The sequence below is a fragment of the Galeopterus variegatus genome, unplaced genomic scaffold, assembly GCF_000696425.1.
Source record: "Galeopterus variegatus unplaced genomic scaffold, G_variegatus-3.0.2 Scaffold744, whole genome shotgun sequence".
NCBI classification, from domain to species: domain Eukaryota; kingdom Metazoa; phylum Chordata; class Mammalia; order Dermoptera; family Cynocephalidae; genus Galeopterus; species Galeopterus variegatus.
This window is the reverse complement of record NW_007726855.1, coordinates 470,500-477,691: the sequence shown is the minus strand read 5'-3', so window position 1 is coordinate 477,691 and position 7,192 is coordinate 470,500. Positions and strand designations below refer to the sequence as shown.

The following is a 7,192-nucleotide window of genomic DNA, read 5'->3' as shown; positions in this document are numbered from 1 at the left end:
TATTTGATAAGGTCAGCAAAACAAAGCAGTGAAAATAAAAAGAAAATCATGCTTAATAACATTATAGTCAAATTGCTGAAGGCAAAAGATAAAGAGAATATCTTGATATTAGTAAGTGAAAATTATGACCACCTACAGAGGAACAAAAAGGTGGTTAATAGATGACTTCCCATCACAAACAAAGGAGGCCAGAAGACACCAGTTTGAGAGACAAAAATTGTCAATCTAGCATTCTATTTACTAAACTATCCCTCAAAATAAAGGAGAAATAAATATTTTCATGTAAACAAAAAAGTGAGAGGATTTATTGGCATGAGGTCTGCCCTAAAAGAAATGCTAAGGACATTCTTCAGGTTGAAAATAAATGGCACCAAATGGTAATGCAGATCTACATGAAGGATGCAAGAGCACCCGGAGATGGTAAATATCAGTATTAGTAAAAGTGTATATACGTGCACAGACATACACATGTATGCGCACATATAGGCATACATATTTTTTCAAAATTACATAAAAATATAAATGACTAAAGCAAAAATTATTACTGTAATGTAGAAATTGTAACATATATTGGTGCAGTATATTTAAAAACTATAGTATAAAGAATGGTGGGGAAGTAAATAAAATTATTTTGTCCGCAAGGTTATTTATTTTACTGAAGTATTTCGCTATGGGTTGAAGAGGAAAGGAAACATAAATGAGAAATTTCTAGAAAATAAAACAATAGAAATTGGGCGTCTGGCTCTTGCTCTCACAGCCATTGCAGTACATTGAGCTCCACAGACACAGCACCAGGGCAAGTGAGAGCTGGACGGGCACTGGGCGACTGACTCTGTGCCTTGCTGAGGAAAAATAACTAAACATGGACAAAAGAGATCCTAATAAGCTGAGAGGCAACATGTCATCATATGCATTCTTTGTGCAAACTTGTTGGGAGGAGCCCAAGAAGAAGCACTCAGATGCTTCAGTCAACTTCTCAGAGTTTTCTAAGAAGTGCTCGGAGAGGTGGAAGACGATGTCTGCTAAAGAGAAAGGAAAATTTGAAGACATGGCAAAGGCAGACGAGGCCCATTATGAAAGAGTAATGAAAATCTATGTCCCTATTAAAGAGGAAACAAAAACAAAGTTCAAGGATCCCAATGCACCCAAGAGGCCTCCTTTGGCCTTTTTCTTGTTCTGTTCTAAGTATCACCCCAAAATCAAAGGAGAACATCCCGACCTATGCACTGGCAATGCTGCAAAGACCCTGGGAGACATGTGGGCAACACTGCTGCAGACGACATGCAGCCTTATGAAAGGAAGGCTGCTCAGCTGAAGGAAGAATACAAAAGGGACATTGCTGCACACTGAGCTAAAGGAAAGCTTGATGGAGTGAAAAGGGGAGGTGTCAAGGCTGAAAAAAAGCAAGAAAAAGAAGGAAGAGGAGGAAGACAAAGAAAACAACAAAGAGGAAGATGATGATGGTGAAGAAGTTGGTTCTAGTGCAGTTTTTTTTCTTGTCCATAAAGCATTTAACACTCCTGTATACAACTCACTCCTTTTAAAGAAAAAAACTGAATGTAAGGCTGAGTAAAAAAAAAAAAAAAAAATAGAAACCGAATTAGCATCTGTGGGATACATCAAAAGCAGCAATAAGAGAAAAATCTATAGCATTCAATACCAAAGTAAATTTAAAAGAAAATTAATTAAACATTCAAAAACAAAAAAAGGAAAAGGAAAAAGAGAAAGAAGAGGAATGAAATTTAAAAGATAAAAGCAGAAATTTATAACAAAACAAAAATACTGTAGATCTAATAATATAACACAACATTGATTCTTTAGAAAATCAAGAACAGGGCCGGCCCGGTGGCGCACTGCTACAGTGCGCCGCTTGGGAGTGCAGCGGTGCTCCCGCCGAGGGTTCGGATCCCACATACAGACCGGTTCCCGTTCACTGTCTGAGAGAGGTGCAGGTGTGACGCCGAGGGTTGCGATCCCGTTGCCGGTCCTGGTCCGGTACGGGCGCGACACTTGAGGGTTGCGATCCGTTGCCGGACACGAAAAAAGACAAAAAAGGAAAAAAAAAAAAAAAAAGAAAATCAAGAACATAGGCAATCCGCTGCATTTGCTAATCTAATTGGAGACAGGTTTAGAGAGAGAGGTAGGAATAGAGAGAGAGAGAGATCCATTAGTATAATACTCCTGACAGCTGTGTCCCATGGAGAGGCGCAATCTGCCTGATTGGTGACTCTGGAGAGAGAAAGAACTCATTGGACACCTCTGGAGATGGCTAAGCTCTAATCATTACTCTGAAATTTAATAATCAAAAGAATTGAATTAAACAATTATCTTGCCTTTCTGGCTTGATCTGTACAAATATTTCATAGATTATCACATAGCTTTCATAGCATAAAGGAAAGTTCTTCTATACAGAATAATTCCTCCTAATAAATACAAACAAAGGTATAGAATTAGAAAGTCATTATCTCACAAGCCCAGTAAAATAAGTGATTCAGACAGTAGTGATCATTCATTTCACAAGTGGCTTTCAAATTGTGCTTCCCTAAGCAACAGCATGAATATCACCTGGGAATCTGTGAGAACTGAAGCTTTTTGATCCCCAACCCAAACCTCTGGGGGGGCGGCCCAGCAATCCCTGACAGAACAAACTCTCCAGGTGATCCTGATAGAAATGAAAGGCTAAGAACTGCTTTATGTCACACTGGCTTATGTTATTTCATTCTGCAGAAAAACCAAGAGGATTAGGGCTGATTCAAGGACATCAGAGTTTCCTATCCAAATCCTTGTTTTTACTGCTTCCTTATTTTGGCCGGGGTGGAGGTTTGGAGATGATGGAAATTTCTTTGTATTTTGGAGGCTCAATAATACTGTCATGTTTCTTCCTCTGTTGTCCCTAACCTTTCAGTTAGGACTGTGTCTCAAAGACAATTGTGGAAAGGTCAGAAAGATCTGTTCAATCCAAATTTACTACCTGGACTATTAAATAGTAATTTTGGTTTCTTAAGCCTCCCTAAGGAACTGGGGCAAATTGAGTTAATCAAATTTTCCAGACTCCTTTGATTCTCCTCCAGCCATACAGACCTGGCTCCTGTCATTTTGAATTTCTAAGCTTTTATTTTTGTCAAGAAAATTGGATAATATATTCATATGCTTTAAAGCAGCTTGCAATCCTCTTAGCAAAATGACCTATATGTGATAGAAATGTTGCACCAAAAATCCATGCACTGCTTTGAGCCTTTTATTTGGCCATTATAGTGTGTACAGGTATTCTTAATTTGTATACACTCCTGGAGGGCTGAGTCTGAATTCTGTGGAGGTCCCTTGGTAGCAAGCCAAATACTGTGTACCATTAAATATTAAATTAACACATTTTGATGATCGAGCTGCTCTGAAGAAAATAATATTCCTGTTTTGAAATATGTGTGTGTGTGTGTGTGTGTTATACTTGCAGTCCTTTGTACTCAAAGTCCTTGAGGTAGCAAAGTCCTCAAAATGCCTGCAACCTGAGTCCCTCAGCTCATATAAGGTAAATCAGGATCATGATATTATAAATATCATTTGTCATCTCTCCCCAGATGCTTGACAGGGACTCTTGCACACCTCCCAGTATTTCTCCCAGGTACTTCTAAGAGTCCCCAAGTGGTGTTTCACCTGCAAGGGATAGACCTTGTCCTCTTGTGTGCTGTGTGGGGTCTGACACCTATTTGCCTTCCAGTCCTACTCCACCTCCCTGGGGTGATGTCTCCTGGTAGAGTCAGTCCCAAAGCAGCAGCTGGGTGGAGGGTACCTGTTTAGGATAATGACAAAAGATGTCAAAAAAGCTGCTGCTCAGTTTTGCCCTCTGCACTCACGCTGCCACAGGAGCTGTGCTGAAGATGTTGACGAGGGCAGCATTTCCCAATGCTGCTCAGTGCCCCTTGTGCCTGATCCTTCAACCTCTCATGACTCCTTTATTGAATTAGCTTTTTTTAGGTTTTACTTGACCTTCCTTTATAGCCCACTTTCCCTTAGAAGTAGGCATGGATTGGGCTGGCAAATTATCAGGGCATCAAATTCAATACTCACGATCTTACCCCTCTTGCATTCTGGCTCATTGCCTTAGATCCTACCATGTGCCCAACTGTCATGCCTTAGGATAAAATTCTCAAACACACTTCACCAGTCCTCTGGACATGCTCAGATGTGCCTGAATGCTAAGATAAACAGAGCTTGAGGTTAATCGTTTTTATCCCTGCTCTTGTGGAGGGTAATATGATGAGTGTAAATTAAAGAACGATATAAATTAAAGAACGATATTGGATCTGGCTCCTTGGAAGTCATCTGAGCAAAAAGTGCTCTTTAAATGAAAAAGAGGGGCATAGCACAAAGTCCCATAATTTCTGGAAACATGTCTTCCTTTTCTTGTGCATTCAATAAGTATTTATTAAATACTTTCAGTGTTCTAAACCAGGCATTGCAAATAGCTTCCATCTTGTGTGCCAGCTCTGATCAATTGGTGGTTACTGCCTGTAGCAGTCTGAGTCTACATGTGGGCTCAGCAGGAAGTGTCATGAGTGATCAGCAATGTCGGCTACCAAGGAAGGATTAAGTAGTAGTGGCGGCAAGCACACCAGGTATTTGCTATACCTGTTCCAGTGTCTGGAGATACAGCAATAAATAAGACACCTGCATACCTTTAAGAAGCTAAATGCACTGGCAACAAGAATTCACAGGATTTTAATTTATTTTATTTTTGGCTTACATTCCCTTTCCAAGCAGTGCCCCTCAGTCATTCAAGCCAGCTCTGTTCGTCTCGGCATGACTTGTGTTTTTCTCCTACTGATTCCATGTTCTTCATCTGGATCTGCAGCCTGCCACAGGCTCCCTCCTTCTTGTCAATGCACAAGATGAATTCATCTCCTGCCTAGAGGAATTAGAAATGTCATTACAAAGAAAAACTGCCCCCCCCCAACTCAAGAGAAGTCTGTTCTCCACCAATCTCAAAAAGTTCAGCTCGCCACAGAATGATACAATTTGACATTCCAATTAAACTAACGGTGGAGAAGAGTCAAAGAGGAAATGAAAGGAAGGGACTCACATTTCAAGCAGCAAATAAAAACCATTTAGTTAACTTGCATGCAGATAAAAGTGACCTCAGCCCCTGAAACGAATTACCTACAGCATTAATTCAGGATGCAAGAGACAAAGGATGCACCTTTGTCAAAATGCCCCAAGACAGTCCATTGAAGCTGATTAGTAAAAGTAAAGCTGGTCAGGGAAAGCTGGGGAGTGTGTGCAGGGAGTTGTGATTCATGCTGGCTTGTGTCATTTCCAAAGAATTGCCAGCTTGTGAGTTCTATAAAAATCGATTAATCGTTTTAAGCCAGATGCATCCTTTATTGGACTGCCCTTTCCTTATTAAATATAGTGATTAAGACCAGAAATAAGGAAATAATACTTAAAATGATCCATCACTATCACTATATATTTTATCGTTAGTGATGCAAAAATACTTTTCTATTCAATAGGTACTGAGATAATCAAATATAAAGCCAAAGCGTCTCTTCAATTTCCTGATACAATTAATGGATGAATGCAATGTTCGTTTAAAAGCAGGACTCTCCTTCACCTCCACAATGAAAGTAATTAAAGCATCTGGATTGTTTTCCTTTTGGATCTTAATAAGAAGAAAAAATCATCCTGGTTCTTCAGGATGGTTTCATATTATGCTTGGTCTGCTTTAAAAACAACAACAAAAAATGCCTTTGGTAATGTATATGTGTTATCTGTGTTATGTTATCCCATTGTTTCTTCAAATGGAAACTTACCCTTTTACCCTAAGTAGTTTTTTCCTTTTTTCCTGGGACAGCACTCCTTTTTTTCTGGGAACTGTCCTTTCTTCCCCCAATTGCAGCTTTGTAATTTCCAGTAGGAATACCCATATTTGGACATGATACTGTTCCCTGTTCTGCCCCACACCTGGGACAGCACTCCTTTTTTTCTGGGAACTGTCCTTTCTTCCCCCAATTGCAGCCTTGTAATTTCCAGTAGGAATACCCATATTTGGACATGATACTGTTCCCTGTTCTGCCCCACAGGGTGAGCACCTGAATCAGAGTTCCTTCCCTGATATTTTAAAACTTGGAAACAGAGAGAGATGCAGGGTATCTTTCCTTACTGGCTGAAATCCTTAGCAGGCATGTTTCCCACCATACGACGTGGCAGAGCAGGGATTGCCAAAACAGAAAGACGGAGGGGAATGAAGAGGCCGGACAGGAGAGACAGAAAGTCCTGACTGAATCCCAGTTCCTGCAGAAGCCTATCAATATTCATTCCTGTGGCTCAGATGCTCAATTCTTGCATGAGAGACTCCAATACCCTTCCTTTAATTCCTCATTTTGATTAAGCTAATTCAATTTGAATTTTGATAACAAAGAGCCCAAAGTATCGAAGTACCCACTAAGTGTGCTAACAATCCACTTGGTAGTAAAGCAGAGCAGATGGGACTATTTCATCTAGCCTGTAGGCAGACACTAGTAGGAAGACTCTAAGGAATAGTGGAGATTTGGGAATGTCCAAGGGATAGTTGGGAATGGGTAAGCAGGCTGGGCAAATTTTGCTCCAGCAGGGCACGAGATGACCTAAGCCCAGACCGTCAATTTCAGGATTAAGGAGGAGACCTAGCCCAGGATTTACACAGCCAAGAAGTCAAATTATAAGTCTCCTGCCTCCTATCCCTCTCTGACAACTTACTCTCCATGCTACCTCTAAATTTAGCATCACTTACCAACTTTGACATCCAGGTCCCTCCTTAGTATCCCCTTATGTTAAACCTTATCTTTCCCTGACTTCCAGCTTCCTGGGTATAGTCTCTTTTGGTTTTCATGCCCACAATGTTCATCCGTAGCCAACTGATCTTTGTTATAAAACTGTACTGACCAATATAGTGGTCACTAGCCACAAGGCTCTATTTAAATTTATATTTTTATTAATTAAAAATTTTTTAAAATTAAAAATAGAGCTGCTCAGCTAGGTTTCAAGTACTTATTTGCCATGGGTGCCTAGTAGTTACTGTGTTGGACATTTCCATCATGCAGAAAATTCTACAAGACAGTCTTGTCCTATAAGGTAGCCCTTGCCTGACCAATCAATCTTGGTTGTCCTCTCGGCAGCTACTAAGAGAAACTGTAGGAGCAGATTAATGAACTACAAC

General features: G+C 40.2%; 1 pseudogene; it reads left to right on the top strand.

Annotated features, from left to right (window-relative positions):
• The first annotated feature begins 862 nt into the window (after nt 1–862).
• LOC103589926 lies at nt 863–1,739 on the top strand (annotated as a pseudogene).
• The last annotated feature ends 5,453 nt before the right edge of the window (nt 1,740–7,192 follow it).